This window comes from Moschus berezovskii, chromosome 16 (assembly GCF_049115385.1).
Source record: "Moschus berezovskii isolate FMDL1 chromosome 16, NW_MosBer_1.0, whole genome shotgun sequence".
Lineage (NCBI taxonomy): Eukaryota > Metazoa > Chordata > Mammalia > Artiodactyla > Moschidae > Moschus > Moschus berezovskii.
Window position 1 is genome coordinate 31,897,049 of NC_142475.1, and position 24,195 is coordinate 31,921,243.

The window sequence follows — 24,195 nt, forward strand, 5'->3', positions numbered from 1 at the left end:
GTTTAAAAAGTCAAGAGACTATTTTTTATATAATACTACTTAACTTTCAAATTTTAAGAATTAAAAAAAAAAGATAACCCAATTAGAAAATGGGCTAAATATATGGAACAGATACCAGATCATATGCAGATAGAAAATAAACACATTAAAGATGTTCAACATTACTAGCCATTAAGGACATTCTAGTTAAAACCATGATGAGATATCACTAGACAAATCTTAGAATATGTGAACTTATTTTTTTAATGACAATACCAAATGCTGGTGAGGGTTCAAAGAAACTGGATCACTTGTACACGTTCACTGTTAGGAATACACACCGATTCATCCAGTCTGGAAAAAGTTTTGCCGATTTCTCTAAAAAGAATAAACAAAACCAAAATACATTTAATTTATGCCCTGTCAACTGCAGTCCTGAATATTTTCCTACAGAAATAAAAATTTTTGTCCACACAAAAATCTATACATGCTTATTCAAAACAGTGTGGCACAACTATATCATAGAATACTACTCAACAATATCATAATGAACAACTGATGCATGTGACAACTTAGATGGATATCAAGTGTATTATGCCACTTTTTAAAAAAAGCCAGTATCAAAAGATCACATCCTATATGATTTTATTTATATGTGTGTGCTCTGTCACTCAGTCATGTCTGACTCTTTGTAACCCCATGGACTGCAGCCTGCCGGGCTCTTCTGTCCACAGAATTTCCCAAGCAAGAATACTGGAGCAGGTTGCAATTTCATACTCCATTTACTTATATAGCATTTTTGAAATGATAAAATTATAGGAACAATCAGTGATTGCCAAGAGTGAGGCAGGGTAAAGGGGAAGAAATAATTGTGACTATAAAGGAAAAGTACAAGAAAGAGTTTTGTAGTGATAAAATGATCCTATACTCCATTGTGGTTACATAATTTTACACATGTGATAATATGACATGTGTGTGTGTGTGCTAAGGGACATCAGTCGTGTCCGACTCTTTGCCACCCTACAGAGTATAGCCGACCAGGCTTCTCTGTCCATTGGGATTTTCCAGGAAAGGATACTGGAATGGGTCACCATGCCCTCCTCTAGGGGATCTTCCTAACCCAGGGATTGAACTCACCTCTCCTGCAGCTGCTGCATTGTAAGCAGATTCTTTACCCCTGAGCTACCAAAGAAGCCCCAAAATGACATGTATTAAAGTTAATTACTGGGTTTCCCTGATAGCTCAGCTGGTAAAGAATCACCTGCAATGCAGCAGACCCTGGTTCGATTCCTGGGTTGGGAAGATCCCTTGGAGAAGGGATATGCTACCCACTCCAGTATTCCTGGGCCACTCTGGTGGCTCAGATGGTAAAGAATCCACCTGCAATGCGAGAGACCTGGGTGCGATCCCTGAGTTGGGAAGCTCTCCTGGAGGAGGGCATGGTAACCTACTCTAGTATTCTTGCCTGGAGAATCCCCATGGACAGAGAAGCCTGGTGGGCTACGGCTATGGAGTTGCAGAGTCAGACACAGCAGAGCACAAAGTCAATTTCTAGGTTTTGATATTGTGCTATAGTTATATAGCTTCCCTGGTGGCTCAGAGGTTAAAGCGTCTGTCTCCAATGCGGGAGACCCGGGTTCGATCCCTGGGTCGGGAAGATCCCCTGGAGAAGAAAACGGCAACCCACTCCGGTATTCTTGCCTGGAGAATCCCATGGACGGACAAGCCTGGGAGGCTACAGTCCACGGGGTCGCATAGAGTCGGACACGACTGAGCGACGGAACGGAACGGAATATATGAATAACATACATGCCCTATAATTTATAACATATACTTATAATATATATATATAACTTTATAAATATGTAAAACATACACAATTTACTTTCCTACAGTACTGAGCAATCAACAAATCTTAGTACTTTCCCCACTTTTGACAAGAACTTGCTCTCTGGAATTGTGATTTTCTCAGGGTATATGATCAGTATTGGGATTGCTGGTCTTATGGTAGATTTAGGTCTTCCCAGGTGCTGTTAGTGGTAAAGTACCTGCCTGCCAATGCAGGAAACAAAAGAGAGGCTGGTTCAAACCCTGAGTTGGAAAGATCCCCTGGAGAAGGGCATGGCAACCCACTCCAGTATTCTTGCCTGGGAAATCCAATGGATAGAGTAGCCTGACAAGCTAAAGTCTAGAGCACACGTGGTAGATTTATTCCTGTTTTTTTTTTAAGAAATCTTCCCACTGTTCTGCACAATGGCTATATCACTTTATATTCCCACCAGCAGTGCAGGAGGGTCCTCTTTTCTTCACATCTCTGCAGGATTTACTGTTTGTACATTTTTTCATGATGGCCATTCTGACTGGTACAAGGTGATAACCTCATTGTAGTTTTGATTTGCATTTCTCTAATAATGAAAAGTTTGGCTTGAACCTCAACATTCAGAAAACAAAGATCATGGCATCTGGTCCCATCACTTCATGGGAAATAGATGGGGAAACAGTGGAAACAGTGTCAGACTTTATTTTTTTGGGCTCCAAAATCACTGCAGATGCTGACTGCAGCCAGGAAATTAAAAGACGTTTGCTCCTTGGAAGGAAAGTTATGACCAACCTAAATAGCATATTAAAAAGCAGAGACATTACTTTGCCAACAAACGTCCGTCTAGTCAAGGCTATGGTTTTTCCCGTGGCCATGTATGGATGTGAGAGTTGGACTGTGAAGAAAGCTGATCGCCAAAGAATTGATGCTTTTGAACTGTGGTGCTGGAGAAGACTCTTGAGAGTCCCTTGGACTGCAAGGAGATCCAACCAGTCCATTCTAAAGGAGATCAATCCTGGGTGTTCATTGGAAGGACTGATGCTAAAGCTGAAACTCCAATACTTTGGCCACCTCATGCGTCGAGTTGACTCACTGGAAAAGAGTCTGATGCTAGGAAGGATTGGGGGTGGGAGGAGAAGGGGACGAGAGAGAGTGAGATGGCTGGATGGTATCACCGACTCGATGGACATGAGTTTGAGTGAACTCCGGGAGTTGGTGATGGACAGGGAGGCCTGGCGTGCTGTGATTCATGGTGTCGCAGAGAGTCGGACACGACTAAGCGACTGAACTGAACTGAACTGAATAATGAACGCTGCTGAACATTGTTTCATGAGTTTATTGACCATCTGTATGTCTTCTTTGAAGAAATGTTTGTTTAGGCCTTCTGTCCATTGTTTGATTGGGTTGTTTGTTTTTCTGATTTTGAGCTGTTTGAGCTGCTTATATATTTTGGAGATTAATCCTTTGTCCGTTTATTTGTTTGTAATTATTTTCTCCTATTCTGAGGTTTACTTATCTTGTTTATCATTTTCTTTGCTGTGCAGAAGGTTTTAAGTTTAATTAGGTCCCATTTGTTTATTTTTGTTTTTATTTCTGTTACAGTAGGAAGTGGGTCAGAGGCAACCTTGCTGCAGTTGATGTCAAATTGTGTACTGCCTATGTTTTCCTTTAGAAAGCTTTATAGTTTTTGGCCTTACATTTACTCTTTAATCCATTTTGAATTTATTTTTGTGTATGGTGTTAGAAAGTATTCTAATGTCATTGTTTTACACTTAGCTGTCCAGTTTTCCCAGCACTATATATTGAAGATCCCAGTGTTTACTGCAGCACTATTTACAATATCCAGGACATGGAAGTGAGAGAGTCAATTCCTAGGCATATTGATAAGAAGTCTAGGGTCCCTGAGGAGGTGAGACAGGTCTGGAATTCTCAAGAAGGAGGAAAGGACAAATGTCTTTTTTTTTTCTCTACATTCCTTAATCTTAGTCACATAAAACGTTTTTTATCTTTAAGCCAGTAACTGATAATTACAGAAGAAACAACTCAGTTTAAACTCTGTACTAAGGATTAGCTTCATGGGGTCGCAGAGAGTGGACATTACTGAGCGACTGAACTGAACTGAACTGAAGGATTAGATAACAACAATGTATTCTGCTTGAGGACAGTTTCTCCTTCCTGAAAACTTTCTGGCTAATCCTTTTATCTTAAAATGGAAATTATGGGAGTGGGTCTAGTTATATCTTACAACCTTGAGACATTCTTTTGATTTATTGTAATAACCAATTAAAAAAGTACATAACTCCCTTGCTTAGACTAGCGAGGGGGGCACTCTCTCTCCTCCTTCTGATGTCTAAGTCAGAAGCTTTCTATGTCCCTTTTCACTTTAATAAAACTCTGCTACACAAAAGCTCTTGAGTGATCAAGGCTGGTCCCTGGTCCCAAAGCTAAATCTTCTTCTTCAGAGGTCATGAATCAGACCCTTTTACTGTAAGCTCTCAGAAGCAACCTAGATGTCCATCAACAGATGAATGGATAACGATGATGTGGTACATATATACAATGAAATATCACCTGGCCATAAAAAGAATGAATTTGAGTCAGTTGTAATGAGATGAATGAACCTAGAGCCTGTTAAAAGTCAGAAACAGAATAACAAATATTGTATATTAATGCATATATATGAATCTAGAAAAATGATATTAACGAACCTATTTTAAGGGAAGGAATGGAGATGCTTCCCTGGTAATTTAGTGGAAAGAATCTGCCTGCAATTCAAGAGAACCAGGTTTGATCCTTGGGTCAGGAAGTTCCCCTGGAGAAGGGAATAGCAACTGACTCCAGTGTTCTTGCCTGCAGAATTCCATGGACAGAGGAGCCTAGTGGACTACAGTTCATGGGATTGCAAAAAATTGGACACAACTGAGCAGGTAACACACAATGGATATTTGCAGGTATAGAGCATGGACTTGTGGACACAGTAGGCAAAGGAAAGGGTGGGAGAAACTGACAAAGTAGCATTAACATACATACTATCATGGGTAAAATAGACAGAGAGGGGGAAGTTGCTATGTAACACAGGGAGCCCATCCACCTGCTCTGTGAGATCTGGAGGAATGGGATAGCAGGAGAGGAAGGAAGCTCAAGAGGGTGGGGATATGTTTAATTATAACTGATCTGCATTGTTGTAGAAAACCAACACAACATTTTAAAGCAATTTCCTCAAATTAAAAAAAAAGTTCTTACTCTCTTCTTTTTATTTCTAGGCTGACTCTTTCTTTTCCTACTCTTCATCTCAGGCATCACGTCACATTATCTAGGAAAACGTGCTTGCAAAGCATCCTTTGTCACCATATTCACAAAAAGGGTTATAAACTTTCAATTTACTTCTTTCCAAAGCCTCCTGTGCACAGAGACTGTGGCTTTCTCTCCCCTCACTCTCACAGCCATCCAGAATGCCTGTAGGTATGTATTTAATTTGCTTACTGAGAGCCTGCAGTCCATTTCATTCACAAATAAGAAGCAGAACAAACAGGTATTACTTCTATGGCATCTTCCTACCTATTTCAAAAAGAAAACTGTATAAAATATACATAAACAAGAACCAGGTCAGCCTTAAGAGATAGAGGTAATCTATTCAGTGCAGTCACTTGGAGTTCCACTTTCTGGGTTTCAGTACTACTCTCAGTAAGAACACAATTGGTCAGCTTGACCTGGGGTAAAAAGTCCTTTAGTACCTGTCTTCACTGACTCCAGGCATTACACTCTTTGGAAACACAACATTAGACTAATTATTCTTTTTCTTTTAATCACTGAATTATTTAATTCTTTCCTTGGCTTTGTGGTGTTTTCTTTGTTACTTTTGCTATGTATATAACTCATCAAATACTTCAGGGATTTTCTAAAGGTGATTATGCTAAAGGCCCAAAATACTTCAGAGTGATTAAGGGAAATCAATTCATACTTTTTCCCCTTTATTATCCTTAAAATAAAATTAAATTTCAGGGTTCCTTTTGATCTTTCCTCATTTACATGTTAGGGTTTAATTTTTTTCTTATGTGAGCATTTTTTTTTTTTTCCTAGATAATGTATCTTCCCTTAACCAGGCTTTACTTTTCAAATCAACATTTTGTAAAAGTAGTGTTTTTAATCAGATGCAATATTAAAGACAGGACTAGCATTAATTTTTAAAAGATTTTTTAAAAAGATTTTTCAAGTTACAGAAAAATGTTTCATGTGGGTTAAAATTCGATTATAAACGAAATGAATTCCAGAAATGGTGAATCATTTTGTACATTTAAAATTACAGTGAAATGCAGGTTAAAGCAATCATAAGCACTCATACAAGTACAAAATGAAAGTTTTTTTTTTCACATTATTGCTATACAAAAGCAAGAAAAATATTTCAAAGAATAATTAGGACACATTATCATATGATTTATGTCATATGAATAATTTTCAAATCATAGATATTCATTGTTTAATAGAGTTAAGACTGAAATATTTACTATAAATGAAGGAGGAAACAGACAGAACAGGCTCCATCTTGAAAGCAGGGCTCTATCTTGGGCCGGATTGTGGACTTTGAGCTATATGTCCATTATCTATGAAAAGGACATACCAACTGGAAAACCAGACCCCCAGATGGAAGAGCCCCAGGGCTCATACCTAGACTCTCCGACACCTAAAAGAATACCCTAATTATCTGTGTAACCGAATAGAATCATACACTCTATTATGCTTATTGGGGTATGACCACAGGCCTATTGATAATTGTCCACTGTTAGCTACCTAGGCTTAAGGCATACAAATCACGGGTTTAAGGAATATAAGTCATAGGTTAACTTTGATTGTATCTTTCTTTTCCTTTGTTCAGACTAATTTCAGAGAACTTGGGGAGGTGGATTTGAGCACGTACACTTAGAGTATATAAGGTTTTCACAAAAACTGGTCCAGGTCCTTGGCTAAGAGGAGACTCTGGCTTGGGCCCGCCGGTGTAATAAACTAAACTCCACTATCTTTTTTTTGTTTCCTGGAACACGTGGCTACAACATAAACTGAGCAAGGTTTGTTTAACAGTAATGTTCCCCATGATCTATTAATTGGGCACTATATAGAGAAATTGTACATTAAAAAATAGCCTCTGAAGAGGATTTGACATTTTGGTAAGGATTTATCACACTGTCAACTTACTGAATTTTTGATAAATTTCAGTAGAATGTGTTGAAAAATACTGAAAAATATATGAGTTTTTGATTATTATTCTAAAGATGTGCTATGTGAGTTATCAAATTGAAATCAGAGTTCTGAGTTTGCTCTCTTTTGTTCTTTGGTTGTTGCTGTTGTTCAGTCAATATGTCCTATTTGATGCTTTGTGACCACATGGACTGCAGCATGCCAGGCTTCCCTGTCTTTCACAGTCTCCTAGAGCCTGCTCCGGAGAAGGCAATGGCAACCCACTCCAGGACTCTTGCCTGGAAAATCCCATGGATGGAGGAGCCTGGTAGGCTGCAGTCCAAGGGATCACGAAGAGTCGGCACAACTGAGTGACTTCACTTTTATGCATTGGAGAAGGAAATGGCAACCCACTCCAGTGTTCTTGCCTGGAGAATCCCAGGGACGGCGGAGCCTGGTGGGTTGCCTTCTATGGGGTCTCACAGAGTTGGACATGACTGAAGAGACTTAAAAGCAGCAGTAGTACAGCCTGCTCAAATTCATGTCCATTGTATCAATGATGCAATCTAACCATCTCATCCTCTGTCATCCCCTTCTTCTCCTGCTCTCAGTCTTTCCCAGCCTCAGGGTCTTTTCCAGGGAATCAGCTCTTCTCATCAGGTGGCCAAAGTATTTAAGCTTCAGTTTTAGCATCAGCCCTTCCAAAGCATATTAATGGTTGATTTTCTTTAGGATTGACTTGTACTCCTTGCTGTCCAAGGGACCCTCAAGAGTCTTCTCACTCCCACAACTCAAAAACATCAGTTCTTCAGTGTTCAGTCTTCTTCACGGTCCAACTCTCACATTCAAACATGACTACTAGAAAAACGTGCCAAGTGTCCGACTCTTTGCCACCCCATGAAATGCAGCCTGCCAGGCTCTTCTCTCCATTTGATTCTCTAAGCAAGAATGCTGGAATGGATTACAATTTCTTCCATCAGGGGCTCTTCCCAACCCAGGTATCAAACCCACATCTCTTACATCAACCTGCATTGGCAGGCAGGTTCTTTACTATGAGCAACACCTGGGAAGCCTGGGAGAAAATATAGATTAGACTATATGGATCTTTGTCACTAAAGTGATATCTCTACTTTTTAATATGTTGTCTAAGTTTGTCATAACTTTCCTTCCAAGGAGCAAGTGTCTTTTAATTTTGTGGCTGCAGTCACAATCTGCAGTGATTTTGGAGCCCAAGAAAATAAAGTCTGTCACTGTTTCCACTCTTTCCCCTTCTATTTGCCATAAAGTGATAGGACTAGATGCCATTCTTAGTTTTTTGAATGTTGAGTTTCAAGCAGGCTTTGTCACTCACTCTCCTCTTTCACCATCATCAAGATGAAAGGCTCTTTAGTTCCTCTTTGTTTTTGTTTGTTTTCCATTCCGTTCCGTTCCGTCGCTCAGTCGTGTCCGACTCTTTGAGACTCTGTGGACTGTAGCCTACCAGGCTTCTCCGTCCATGGGATTCTCCAGGCAAGAATACTGGAGTGGGTTACCGTTTCCTTCTCCAGGGGATCTTCCCGACCCAGGGATCGAACCCGGGTCTCCCGCATCGGAGGCAGACGCTTTAACCTCTGAGCCACCAGGGTTTTTTTCCATTAGCCATGCCTTTATTCATTTATTTCTTTGTCTGAGTTCTTAACACGGTTAACTTTATATTTTTTTAATTTTTTATTAGAAAACTGAAATATACAATATGTTTATATCACTCACTGAGTACACGGCATTTAAAAACAACATCATTACAGAAAGATAACAAAAATACAAAGTCTTAAAACCTACAGGATATGGAAAACATTATCCACTGAGGCCTTAAATGTAGTAGACTTTGCATAAAAAGGAAAAGCAATGAGCATACCAGTATGCAGCCAGTTCAAGAAGTCAGCAAGATAAACAGATTTGTTCCTCTTTGCATTCTGCCATTAAGTTACTCTTTTCCTTATTTTTGAATATGTATGATATTAACAATGCATTCATGATTTTTAAAATTTTAAAATAGAATATATAAGAAGATATTACACATATGAAAATTTTTTGCTATTTTTCTAATAAACATTTAAGTGGCAGATAAGCATACTGTCACATAATGTTTACATAGCAATAAGTTTTTGGTTGTCAAAGCAAACATTTAAAATATGTTAAATATATCAATTGCTTCTTTTCTTTTTTTAATAAAATTTATTTTAAAAAACTTAAATTTACAATGTGTTTATATCACTCACTGAGTACATGGCATTTAAAAACAACATCATTACAGAAAGATAGTAAAAATACAAAGTCTTAAAACCTACGGGGTATAGAAAACATTATCCACTGAGGCCTTAAATGTAGTAGACTTTACATAAAAAGGAAAAGCAATGAGTATACCAGTATGCAGCCAGTTTAAGAAGTTAGCAAAATAAACAGAATAATCATAAAGAAAAGAAAGCAACTAACACTTTGTGTCTATATGTTCGAAGATTAGTTGTCTCGTATACAGGGTTATTGTTACTATCTTTCTAAATTCCATATATATGCATTAGTATACTGTATTGGTGTTTTTCTTTCTGGCTTATTTCACTCTGTATAATAGGCTCCAGTTTCATCCACCTCATTAGAACTGATTCAAATGTATTCTTTTTAATGGCTGAGTAATACTCCATTGTGTATATGTACCATGGCTTTCTTATCCATTTGTCTGCAGATGGACATCTAGGTTGCTTCCATGTCCTGGCTATTATAAACAGTGCTGCAATGAACATGGGAGTACATGTGTCTCTTTCAATTCTGGTTTCCTCGGTGTGTATGCCCAGCAGTGGAATTGCTGGGTCATATGGCAGTTCTATTTCCACTTTTTTAAGGAATCTCCACACTGTTCTCCATAGTGGCTGTACTAGTTTGCATTCCCACCAACAGTGTAAGAGGGTTCCCTTTTCTCCACATCCTCTCCAGCATTTGTTGCTTGTACACTTTTGGATAGCAGCCATTCTGGCTGGTGTGAAATGGTACCTCATTGGGGTTTTGATTTTCATTTCTCTGATTATGAGGGATGTTGAGCATTTTTTCATGTGTTTGTTAGCCATCTGTATGTCTTCTTTGGAGAAATGTCTGTTTAGTTCTTTGGCCCATTTTTTGATTGGGTCGTTTATTTTTCTGGAATTGAGCTGCAGGAGTTGCTTGTATATTTTTGAAATTAATTCTTTGTCAGTTGCTTCATTTGCTATTATTTTCTCCCATTCTGAAGGCTGTCTTTTCACATTGCTTATAGTTTCCTTTGCTGTACAGAAGCTTTTAATTTTAATTAGGTCCCATTTGTTTCTTTTTGCTTTTATTTTCAATATTCTGGGAGGTGGGTCATGGAAACTAGTACAGCCACTATGGAGAACAGTGTGGAGATTCCTTAAAAAGCTGGAAATAGAACTGCCATACTACCCAGCAATCCCACTGCTGGGCATACACACTGAGGAAACCAGAATTGAAAGAGACACATATACTCCCATGTTCATCCCAGCACTGTTATAATATCCAGGACATGGAAGCAACCTAGATGTCCATCTGCAGACAAATGGATAAGAAAGTTGTGGTAAATATACACAATGGAGTATTACTCAGCCATTAAAAAGAATACATTTGAATCAGTTCTGATGAGGTGGATGAAACTGGAGCCTATTATACAGAATGAAATAAGCCATAAAGAAAAACACCAATACAGTATACTAATGCATATATATGGAATTTAGAAAGATGGTAGTGATAACCCTGTATATGAGACATAATCTTCAAATGTATAGGCATAAAGTTGTTTCTATTATTCATATTCTTAATGCTTCTATGAGTAATTCCCATTTTGAATATTGTTTATTTGCAAGATTTTTCTTGTTTACTGTTACCTGATGTTTCCCTTTATAGAGAAGCTTTTTAAGGCAGCTTTGACTCTGTTGAGACTCTCAATTTTATCTTTATTTTTATTGCATTAATACCTGGTATGTATTAGTTGCTTTCTTTTGTTTATGATTATTCTGTTTATTTTGCTAACTTCTTAAACTGGCTGTATACTGGTATACTCATTGCTTTTCCTTTTTATGTAAAGCAAGGAGATCCAACCAGTCCATTCTAAAGATCGATTCTGGGTGTTCATTGGAAGGTCTGATGCTAAACCTGAAACTAAAATACTTTGGCCACCTCATGAGATGAGTTGACTCACTGGAAAAGACTCTGATGCTGGGAAGGATTGGGGGCAGGAGGAGAAGCGGATGACAGAGAATGAGATGGCTGGATGGCATCACCGACTCGATGGATATGAGTTTGAGTGAACTCCGGGAGTTGGTGATGGACAGGGAGGCCTGGTGTGCTGTGATTCATGGGGTCGCAGAGTCGGTCATGACTGAGCGACTGAACTGAACTGAAAGTCTACTACATTTAAAGGCTTAGTGGATAATGTTTTCCATATCCCATAAGTTTTAAGACTTTGTATTTTTGTTATCTTTCTGTAATGATGTTGCTTTTAAATGCCATGTACTCAGTGAGTGATATAAACACATTGTAAATTTCAGTTTTCTAATAAAAAATTTTGAATTAAAAAAAAAAAGAAAGAGCTGTTCCATAATGGATATGAAGGTTTAGATAGATAAGAATAATGAAGGTATGGCAAATTGGAAATACAATGATGGCATAAATAATTAAAGACAGGAAGTTGCTATGAACTGAAATGTGGCTTCCCTCCTCCCGAAAATTCATATGTAGAAATCCTAACTTCCAGTGTGACTGAAGTTGGAGATAGTGCTTTTAAAGAAGTAAGGAAGTTTAAGTGAAGTCACAAGGTTGGGCCCTAATCCAATAACACTGATATCCTTATAAGGCTTCCCAGGTAGTACAGGGGTAAAATAATCCACCTGTCAATGCAGGCGGTGCAAGAGACAATACCCTGGAGAAGGGGAGGGCAAACTGCTTCAATATTCTTGCTTGGAAAATTCCATGATTAGAGGAGCCTGGTGGGATACAGTCAATAGAGTTGCAAAAGAGTAGGACAGAACAGAGCGCACACACAACAGTGACAATGGCATGGATGTCCTTATGAAAAGAGCACGATCCTAGAGCTCATTCACTTTCTCTGAAAGTGCAAGGAGGAAAGGCCAGTGTGAAGATGGCTGTCTGCAAGCCAGGAAAAGAGGCTTCATCAGGCACCAATCCTTCTGGTACTTTGATGTTAGACTATGGGGACCATGGGAAAACAAATTTCTGTTGTTTAGGCTACCTAGGCTGTGGCATGTTGTTATGTCAGCTTGAGCCGACTAACAGATATGTAAGGCCTATTTCAAGACAGTTGATATGCAGTATAAGTAAGAGATAAGCTTGGTATAAATGACCTTTTGTGACATGACATAAAAGTTCACATTGTTTGTAAATAAATAAATGAGTGCATACACACATGAATAAGTGACTATATTAGAGAATGAAATCAAAGTAAGTCTATGACAGAGGTTGATGGCCTTGAAGGACAGTTGAAAATTTAAGTTTTGGTAGCAGGAAGCAACCACAGATTTTTACTTGGTGGTGAGGCACATGAACACTGTAGGGGGATTAAAATATAAGCTGTTTATGGTTTTGCCCTTGGGAGGAGAGAAGCTGAATCCCAAAGTGGTAACTAAAATCTATGGTGTGATAAGCACTTGGGCTGAGAGAAGAAGAGTGTTGTAATAAAAGGAAGGGAAGGATGGAAAAGCAGCGAGAGGAATCACAGGCGATTTTTATATGTGAGGGAGTAACCAAATATGGGTCTATGCCTTAGATCCTAACAGGAAAGGGACAGCGACACAGAACTCAATTTTGCAAGTCAGTTTGGTGGAAAGAAAATATTTGAGTTGAAAAGAAAAGATTTGAGATGACAATCGGGTACATGAGGGAGAATGACTGGAAACTGTGTATGAAATAAATAACAAGGCCTGTTATATAACACAGGGAACTATAGTCAAATCTCATAACAATCTATAGTGAAAAGAACGTGACAAAATAGATATTTGGCGTGTGCTCAGTCATGTCAGCCTCTTTGTGATCGCATGAACTACAGCCCATCAGGCTTTTCTGTCCATGGGATTTTCCAGGCAAGAATACTGGAGTGGGTTTCCATTTCCTACTCCAAGGGATCTCCCCCACCCAGAGATTGAACCTCATCTCCTGTGTCTCCTGCATTGTCAGATGGATTCTTTGTCACTGAGCCATCTGAGAAGCCATGTGTGTGTGTGTGTGTGTGTGTGTGTGTGTGTGTGTGTGTGTGTAAGAATCACTTTACTGTACACCAGAAACTAACACAACATTGTAAAATAACTATACTTCAAAATTTTCTAGTAGTCCATGATGGAGTACTAGAGATATATATGTTAAACATCATTGTTTCCTTTAATACTGCCACAGTTTCTGTAACTGGATTATTGGACTTATGCACTAGCTCTTGGTTGAATTACTTTATCCATCACAACTGGATGGATTTAAAAACTTTTAAATAATAGATTTTAAAAGATACAATAGTATTCAAAGTCAGTATCATTAAAATGTTTCATTTATACTAAGTATGTTCTATATACTCAGAAACATAATACAATAAAATAATACATATCTAAATACAGTTGACCCTTGAACACAGGTTTGAACTGAGTCCATTTATACGTGAATTTTTTTAAAATGAATGTACATTCAGCCTTTTGTATATGTGGAATTCACATGGGATAAGAACTCAGAAGTACAGAGGGTCACTATGGGACTTGGCATCTGTGAATTTTGGTATCTGTGGCATTTCCTAAAATAAATCCTCCCTAGGATACTGAGGGAGAATTGTATTGATAGCAATATATTTGGCACAGTTGTTGTAAAAATAATTACCAATATTAAAAGAGTGGTTACTGTATACCAGGCACTGTTATCATGCTTTATGAGTATAATTTCATTAATCATCCAAACATGTTAATAGTAGATACTATTATTAACCTCATATTACAGATGAGAAATCTAAGGCCCATAGAATTTAAGTATCTTAAACAAAATCATTTTGTGCTATGGTAGACTGTATCCAAGGGCCATACCCTTAAACACAATGCATAGACAATGAAGTAGAAGTTAAATATGTATTTGAATTTGTAGCATATAGCATTAAAGAACCTGATGATTTACTAGTGTCATATCCAGATAGGGACTAGTGTTGTTTTATTACCTTTATGTAAGAAGTACCAGTATGATCAGCAATTGAGGATGAGTGGTATGCATTTTTTATCTTTAACAAGCCTAGACTATTCCTATAATCCAGAATATTATGACCCCAAAAAAGTTAAGCTAAGGGAGCATGGGATATGCCTGGGATATTTCTGAAAGGTCTGAAATTGTGAAAATACGGGGTTCTATAAAACAGATTAAGGGTTGATGCTTCTATTGAAACAAATTGGTTTAATTTTCCTATTAAAACAAAGAAAGTATTACTATATTGAAATTTGAAATGTGACCTAGTACTTTTTTAATTCCCAATACTTCCTCAACAGTGATAAAATAGTTGAGCTAGTAGTTGTTGTATATCCACTGATGATGAGTTAGCCCCTGATGATGAGCCCTGGTCCTGATGAGACATAATGCTAATTGATGTTGTGATGCCCAAACATGACTCTGAGTTTACCCATACAAAAATTATGAGACCTAGAGGTTGAATTGCTGGGTCATATGGTAATTCTTCACATTCCAAGATGTCTGGTTTCAGGTGAGTGATCACGCCATCGTGATTATCTTCATCGGGAAGATCTTTTTTGTACAGTTCTTCTGTGTATTCTTGCCACCTCTTCTTAATATCTTCTGCTTCTGTTAGGTCCATACCATTTCTGTCCTTTATCGAGCCCATCTTTGCCTGAAATGTTCCCTTGGTATCTCTAATTTTCCTGAAGAGATGTCTTGTTTTTCCTATTCTGTTGTTTTCCTCTATTTCTTTGAGTTGATCGCTGAGGAAGGCTTTCTTATCTCTCCTTGCTATTCTTTGGAACTCTGCATTCAGATGCTTATATCTTTCCTTTTCTCCTTTGCTTTTCACTTCTCTTCTTTGCACAGCTATTTTTAAGGCCTCATCAGACAGCCATTTTGCTTTTTTGCATTTCTTTTCCATGGGGATGGTCTTGGTCCCTGTCTCCTGTGCAATGTCATGAACCTCCATCCACAGTTCATCAGGCACTCTATCAGATCTAGTCCCTTAAATCTATTTCTCACTTCCACTGTATAATCATAAAGGATTTGATTTAGGTCATACCTGAATGGTCTAGTGGTTTTCCCTACTTTCTTCAATTTCAGTCTGAATTTGGCAATAAGGAGTTCATGATCTGAGCCACAGTCAGCTCCTGGTCTTCTTTATGCTAACTGTATACAGCTTCTCCATCTTTGGCTGCAAAGAATAGAATCAATCTGATTTCGGTGTTGACCATCTGGTAATGTCCATGCGTAGAGTCTTCTCTTGTGTTGTTGGAAGAGGGTGTTTGCTATGACCAGTGCGTTCTCTTGGCAACACTCTATTAGCCTTTGCCCTGCTTCATTCCGTGCTTCAAGGCCAAATTTGCCTGTTACTCCAGGTGTTTCTTGACTTCCTACTTTTGCATTCCAGTCCCCTATAATGAAAAGGACATCTTTTTTGGGTGTTAGTTCTAAAAGGTCTTGTAGGTCTTCATAGAACTGTTCAACTTTGGCTTCTTCAGTGTTACTGGTCGGGGTATAGGCTTGGATTACTGTAATATTGAATGGTTTGCCTTGAAAATGAACAGAAATCATTCTGTTGTTTTAAGATTGCATCCAAGTACTGCATTTCGGACTCTTCTGTTGACCATGATGGCTACTCCATTTCTTCTAAGGGATTCCTGCCCACAGTAGTAGATATAATGGTCATCTGTGTTAAATTCACCCATCCCAGTCCATTTTAGTTCACTGATTCCTAGAATATCTACGTTCACTTTTACCATCTCTTGTTTGACCCCTTCCAATTTTCCTTGATTCATGGACCTAACATTCCAGGTTCCTATGCAATATTGCTCTTTACAGCATCGGACCTTGCTTCTATCACCAGTCACATCCACAACTGGGTGTTGGTTTTGCTTTGGCTCCATCCCTTCATTCTTTCTGGAGTTATTTCTCCACTGATCTCCAGTAGCATACTGGGCACCTACCGACCTGGGGAATTCCTCATTCAGTATCCTATCATTTTGCCTTTTGATACTGTTCATGGGGTTCTCAAGGCAAGTATACTGAAGTGGTTTGCCATTCCCTTCTCCAGTGGACCACAGTCTATCAGACCTCTCCACCATGATCGGCCCGTCTTGGGTGGCCCCACATGGATGGCTCAGTTTCATTGAGTTAGACAGGGCTGTGGTCCATGTGATCAGATCGACTAGTTTTCTGTGATTATGGTTTCAGTATGTCTGTTCTCTGATGCCCCCTTGCAAATCACGATGGCATGATCACTCACCTAGAGCCAGACATCTTGGAATGTGAAGTCAAGTGGACCTTAGAAAGCATCACTACGAACAAAGCTAGTGAATGTGATGGAATTCCAGTTGAGCTAATTCAAATCCTGAATGATGATGCTGTGAAAGTGCTGCACTCAATATGCCAGCAGATTTGGAAAACTGAGCAGTGGCCATGGGACTGGAAAAGGGCAGTCTTCATTCCAATCTCAAAGAAAGGGAATGTCAAAGAATGCTCCAACTACCCACAATTGTTCTCATCTCACATGCCAGTAAATTCATGGTCAAAATTCTCCAAGCCAGGCTTCAGCAATATGTGAACCGTGAACTTCCAGATGTTCAAGCTGGTTTTAGAAAAGGCAGAGGCACCAGGGATCAAATTGCCAAAATCCACTGGATCATGGAGAAAGAAAGAGTTCCAGAAAAACATCTATTTCTGCTTCATTGACTATGCCAAAGCCTTTCACTGTGTGGATCACAATAACCTGTGGAAAATTCTGAAAGAGATGGGAATACCAGACCACCTGACCTGCCTCTTGAGAAACCTGTATGCAGGTCAGGAAGCAACAGTCAGAACTGGACATGGAACAACAGACTGGTTCCAAATAGGAAAAGAAGTACATCAAGACTGTATATTGTCACCCTGCTTATTTAACTTCTATACAGAGTACATCATGAGGAACGCTGGGCTGGAAGAAGCACAAGCTGGAATCAAGATTGCTTTGAGAAATATCAATAACCTCAGATATGCAGATGACACCACCCTTATGGCAGAAAGTGAAGAGGAACTCAAAAGCCTCTTGATGAAAGTGAAAGAGGAGAGTGAAAAGGTTGGCTTGAAGCTCCACATTCAGAAAACTAAGATCATGGCATCTGGTCCCATCACTACATGGGAAATAGATGGGGAAACAGTGGAAACAGTGGCTGACTTTATTTTTTTGGGCTCCAAAATCACTGCAGATGCTGATTGCAACCATGAAATTAAAAGACCCTTACTCCTTGGAAGGAAAGTTATGACCAACCTAGATAGTATAATAAAAAGCAGAGACATTACTTTGCCAACAAAGGTCCATCTATTCAAGGTTATGGTTTTTCCCCTGGTTTTGTATGGATGTGAGAGTTGGACTATGAAGAAAGCTGAGCACTGAAGAATTGATGCTTTTGAACTGTGGTGCTGGAGAAGACTCTTGAGAGTCCCTTGGACTGCAAGGAGATCCAACCAGTCCATTCTAAAGGAGATCAATCCTGGGTGTTCATTGGAAGGACTGATGCTGAAGCTGAAACTCCAATACTTTGGCCACCTCATGTGACGAGTTGACTCACTGGAAAAGACCCTGATGCTGGGAAAGGTTGGGGGCGGGAGGAGAAGGGGACGACAGAGAATGAGATGGCTGGATGGCATCACCGATTCAATGGACATGAGTTTGAGTGAACTCCTGGAGTTGGTGATGGACAGGGAGGCCTGGAATGCTGTGATTCATGGGATTGGAAAGAATCAGACACGACTGAGCAACTGAACTGAACTGAAGTGATGGTAATTCTGTTTTTAGTTTATGGAGAAACCCCCAAACTGTTTTCCAATGTGGCTGCACCAGGTTACATTCCATCAACAGTATACGAGGGTTTCGTTTTCTCCACATTTTGCTAACATTTGTTCTTTGTGTTCTTTTTGAGGACAGCCATTCTGACAGGTGTGAATGATATCTCATTGTGGTTTTGATTTGTATTTTCATAATAATTAATGATATTCAGCATGTGTTTATATGCCCATTGACCATATGCATGTCCTCTTTAGAAAAATCTCTATTTAGTTCTTCTGCCCAATTTTAATTAAATTGTTTCTTTTATAATGTTGAATTGCATAAGCTGTTTATATATTGTGGATATAACCCCTATCAGTCATATCACTTGAAAATATTTTCTCCTATTCTGAAATTTTTGTTTGTTTGTTAGAATATTTCATTTGTTATGCAAAAACTTTTAGGTTTAATTGGGTCCCGTTTGTTTGTCTTTGCTTTTATTTCCTTTGTTTTAGGAGGCAGATCCAAAAAATATTGCTATGATTTATGTTGAAGTGTTCTACCTATACTTTTCTTCAAGAGCTTTATGGTTTCTGGTCTTACATTTAGGTCTTCAACCAATTTTGAGTTTACTTTTGTGTGTGGTATTAGAAAATGTTCTAATATTTTTTAGACGTAGCTGTTCAGTTTTCCCATCATCATTTATTGAATAGACTGTCTTTTCTCAATTGTATATTCTTGATTCCTTTGTCATGGGTTAAATGATCTTAAGTATGTGGGTTTATTTCTGAGCTCTCTGTTTTGTCCTGTTTATCAATATATCTGTTTTGTTTAACCAGTATCATACTGTTTTGACTACTGTATCTTTGCATTATAGTCTGAAGTCAGGGAGCATGGTTCCTCCAACATGGCTCCTCCTCTGTTCTCTCTCAGATTGTTTTGGCTGTTTGCTGTCTTTTGTATTTCCACACATATTTTATAATTACTTGCTCTATTTCTGTGAAAAATGCAACTGGTATTTTGATAGGGTTTTTTTTTAATTTATTTTTTTTATTGGAGGCTAATTATTTTATAATATTATATTGGTTGGTTTTGCCATACATTGACATGAATCCGCCCCAAGTATACATGAGTTCCCCTTCCTGAACCCCCCTCCCACCTCCCTCCTCCTTTTATCCTCCCTCTGTGTCATCCCCACACACCAGCCCCGAGCATCCTGTAACATGCATCTACCCTGAACTGGTGATTCGTTTCACATATGACAACATACATGTTCAATGCCATTCTCCCAAATCATCCCACCCTCACCGTCTCCCACAGTGTCCCAAAGACTGTTCTATACATCTGTGTCTCTTTTGCTGTCTTGTATACAGGGTTATCATTTGCATCTTTCTAAATTCCATATATGCATTAGTATACTGTATTGGTGTTTTTCTTTCTGGCTTATTTCACTCTGTATAATAGGCTCCAGTTTCATCCACCTCATTAGAACTGATTCAAATGCATTCTTTTTAATGGCTGAGTAATACTCCATTGTGTATATGTACCACAGCTTTCTTATCCATTCGTCTGTAGATGGACATCTAGGTTGCTTCCATGTCCTGGCTATTATAAACAGTGCTGCAATGAACATTGGAGTACATGTGTCTCTTTCATTTCTGGTTTCCTTGGTGTGTATGCCCAGGAGTGTGATTGCTGGATCATATGGCAGTTCTATTTCCACTTTTTTGAGGAATCTCCACACTGTTCTCCATAGTGGCTGTACTAGTTTGCATTCCCACCAACAGTGTAAGAGGGTTCCCTTTTCTCCACACCCTCTCCAGCATTTATTGCTTGTAGACTTTTGGATAGCAGCCATTCTGGCTGGCGTGAAATGGTACCACTTTGGGGTTTTGATTTTCATTTCTCTGATTATGAGGGATGTTGAGCATTTTTTCATGTGTTTGTTAGCCATCTGTATGTCTTCTTTGGAGAAATGTCTGTTTAGTTCTTTGGCCCATTTTTTGATTGGGATTAAATTGAATCTGTAGATTGCCTTGGATAGTATGGTTACTTTAACACAAAATTAATTCTTCCAACCCAAGATTGTGGTAAACATTTCACTGTGTGCTGTCTTCACATTCTTTCATTAGTACAGATCATTTAAACATGATTTGATAAGATTATATGCACTCCAATGTTCACAGCAGCATTATTTACACTTGGCAAGTATGGAGGCAACCTAAATGTCCATCAATAGATGAATGGATAAAAAAGATGTGGATTAATGGAATACTACTCAGTCATTAACAATAATAAAATCTTGCCATTTGCAACAACATAGTTAGTCTTGGAGGGTATTATACGAAGTGAAGTAAGATAGAGAATGAAAAATTATGTATGATATCACTTATATGTGGAATCTAAAAAAATACAACCAGTGAATACAAGAAAAAGAAGCAGACTCACAGATACAGAAACTAAAAAAGTAGTTACCAGTGAGGAGGGGAAAGAGAGGAGGGGCAATATAGGGGTAGGGTATTAAGAGGTACAAGCTAATAGGTATAAAATAAGCTACAAGAAAATATTGTACAACACAGGGAATATAGCCAACATTTTACAATAACTCTAAATGGAGTATAACCTTTAAACATTGTGAATCACAATACTGTGCACCTATAACATATAATATTGTGCTTATTGTACTTCAATAAAAAGAAAAGTATGAGATCTGCAGAGTTGAGCCATTAATAATGGCATGTGTGCATGCTCAGTGGCTAAATTGTATCCAATTCTTTGTGACCCCATGTAATATAACCTGCCAGACTCCTCTGACCACGGGATTTCCCAGGCAAGAATACTGGAATGGTTTGCCATTCCTCTTCAATTAATAACAGCATCTAGTTATAACTCATTTATGACAAAGAAAAAGTATCCTCATTTGGATTTTGTTTCTCTCTAACTAGGCCAGAAGTAAGAGTGGGGGAACTAGATGATTTCATGCCATTTAAGTTTCCTCCTTTTGTTAACATGCTCATTATTCTGTGGTATTTCTCAGGATATTAAATTTGGACACTTTTGCATCCAAAACTACCTTTGAACAATTTACGTCTTTATATTTCTTTTGTTCGAGGCTATCATAGGTGTTATCATCCATATTTTTTTTTTCCCTCTTCAGCTCCCTTCTTCTCTATTTCCAGGACCAAAGTATTCCTCTTCTCCTTTACACCTAGAAGAATACATTCTCTCTGAGGCCTCCATGAAAGATGACTTATTCTCAAACATTTGCACTTGAATCTGAAATAATTTTGTCATAATATCTCCTCAATAAAAGTAGTACCCTCCTTAGAAATATTCTTATACAAAATACAAATTGAATTATGTATATTATACATATAAACAATTCTTTCTCATGTAGAATACATATGTTTAAATTATATGTATGTGTGTGTGTGTGTGTGTGTGTGTGTATATATGTATATATATTTCTTTCACAAAGGAGGAAGTTTATTCAATACTGGAGTTAAGTGACTTTCTCAAAGCATAAACATGATAGGTACAAAGCTGGCATACAAAATCAAAGCATCAGACTAAGAATTTATTACTTAGTTTATCTTTTCTCAGTATTTTAAATATAAATACATTATTGCATCATTTTATATTCATGATATTAAGAAATCTCCTTGAGGTTTTTATGAAGTAATAGAATGCATGTTGCCAGGTCTCATTTTTCTGCTAACCAAGACCTAACATAAATTGCCATGAGGTGAAATATTGATTGTGCATAAGCAAAATATTGATTATGTATACTTCTCCACATACAGAGAATATGAAATATCTAGTTATCTAAATTCTAGCAAGTTAGTTTCTTTGGAAAGGGGATTCTATTTAAAACAAGTAAGAACAGACTTTGAGAAACATTATGTACTCAGGTAAGTAGAAAATATATATTTGTCACTTAAAGTCAAGTAAGCTATATTAGTCAAGACTAAATTGCAAACCACAGAAACCTAAGGTAAAGCAGTTCAGGAATGAGGGAAATACATTGGTAGGACTATGAAGATTCACACAGCTGTTCCACTGGTTGGATAGTGTGGCTAATTGGAACTCCTAAAACTCACACTCTCCATCTTTCATCTCTTCTTTCTGCCTTATTTTTCTCAGATCAACTTCTTCTGCACGACTGGAAATGTAACAGTCTGTACACTCTATATCTCTTGGCTTTGCTATTAGAGTGACATTCTAATATGTAAAGTCTGAAAGTTGTGAGAATAATATTCTGATTTTTTTTAAGAGGTAATCACCTTTAAGTCAAGGAGATATTGAAGAGAGGCAGGGTTACTTAGCACAAAGATGGGTACTGGGGTCCCAATTCTGCACATTAGGAAAATACATTAAAATATAATAAGAAGTTCAGCTGCACATAACAATTACTCTTTTCTATTTTGAGATACTATAAGAGGGAAGAGGGACATTTTAAAAAATATAATACAGAAAAGTCACCATAGAGACTAAGTTTATGAATTCTATTATGTAGATGTATTCAAAACCATCTTGGTTTAGAGGTTGGTCATGGGGGGATATTTGTGTGCAGAGTAGCACAAGAAACGCAATATTTCCTGAAGTCATTAAATAAGCTGATTGTTTTTTAGAATTTCCTCGCCCCACATTGGTCAGATCCCTAACTCAGGCTATGTAACTCAGATTGAGAGCACTCTCAGTAGTAAAATGTATATCGATTGCAATTGAATTGGAGCTCTGTGATTAATTCCCCTAAAATTTTGAAGGGGAGAAATCAGCCTGAATCATCACATGAAACACAAATACTAAAAGGCAATTCATTCAGAAGCTGCAAGTGCTCAGCAAAAGATGGAGTTAATTAACTTGACCAGATACTTAACAAAGATAGCTAATGTGACTAATTCAGGCTCTCAAAGGAATATCAATTTCTTCAGCTAGAAAACTCACTAGCTTTCCCATGAGTGTTGCAGTTATGCCAGAACATAAGAGTATGTCTACCTCCTGATTCTTCTTTGCTGTTACTCAATCTCCTATTTGGTGCCAAGACTTAAAACTAATGTTTATAAATGCCTTAATTCCCCATAAACTAAAAATGTAATAAGATACTGCAAAATATAGTTCTTTCTTTAGTGATGTATTGGGTGGAGCAGGGTTTGATATTCTCAGTCAGCCGTTTATAGTCAAAATTATGCAAGCCTTTTTTGGCATTGGATTGAAGGCATGATGAATGGGGGCAATGGACAAGCAAAACAGAAAAGAAATTTTTCCCATATGAAGGCTTTGCTGTTTTAGTCATAAATAGCCTAACTAAAATTATAGCACATATTAGGGAAATGAAGAGTGAATAAGTGAAAATGTTTGGTTTCCATATTTCATTTTTTAACCATTATTATCATTTATTTGTTTGTGAAGTGATGACAGGTATTTGGCTTTATTCGAGCTATTAGAGAAGACAGAGTTCCTGCCCTCACAACTTCCTATTAAAACTGCACAAATTCAGGAAGCAAGATGTGGTTTGATTTATATAGGGATGAGGTATTTTCCCCCCAATGTGTGACCTTTTTTTCTGCTAATTTTTCTCTACTTAAAAGAGGGAATAATGAATGGAAAAAGAAAAAACAGGAAGAAAGAAAAACAAAGAAAAGAAAAAAAAGACTTCTGAGGATGAGTGGAGAATCATTAGCAGAAATTCATTTCATTTGATTGTTATGCAGTAATAAAAAGCATTGCAATATCAAGCATGCCTAAATTTGACTAAATGAAATTCATATTTTAAGGTAAGATGAGAAAAATTTAAACATAAAAATTTTCTCTGTTCATTTGGGCCTCCTTTCCCCTTTGTGTGTATTGTGCATGTATATTGTACATCAACCAGACCTCCTCAAAGGTAGAAATATCTGCTCAACCATAAAGATCACTTTTCCTCTTCTGGCACCAGCTATGTAACCCTTCAAAAGTTAATATTACTTATCTATGACCTTATTAATATTACCAGTGTATTATTTGTATTCTATTCATTCTACAAAATTATTGTTTCTTGCTTTTCCAAACATGTGACTGGGCCTCCGACAAAAAAGATGACTAAATGACTTGAAACTATCAACCGAATGTATACTTTTATACCTAGAGGAGGAAATGCAACCCACTCTGGCGTTCTTGCCAGGATAAACCCATGGACAGAGGAGCCTGGTGGGCTATAGTCCATCGGGTCACA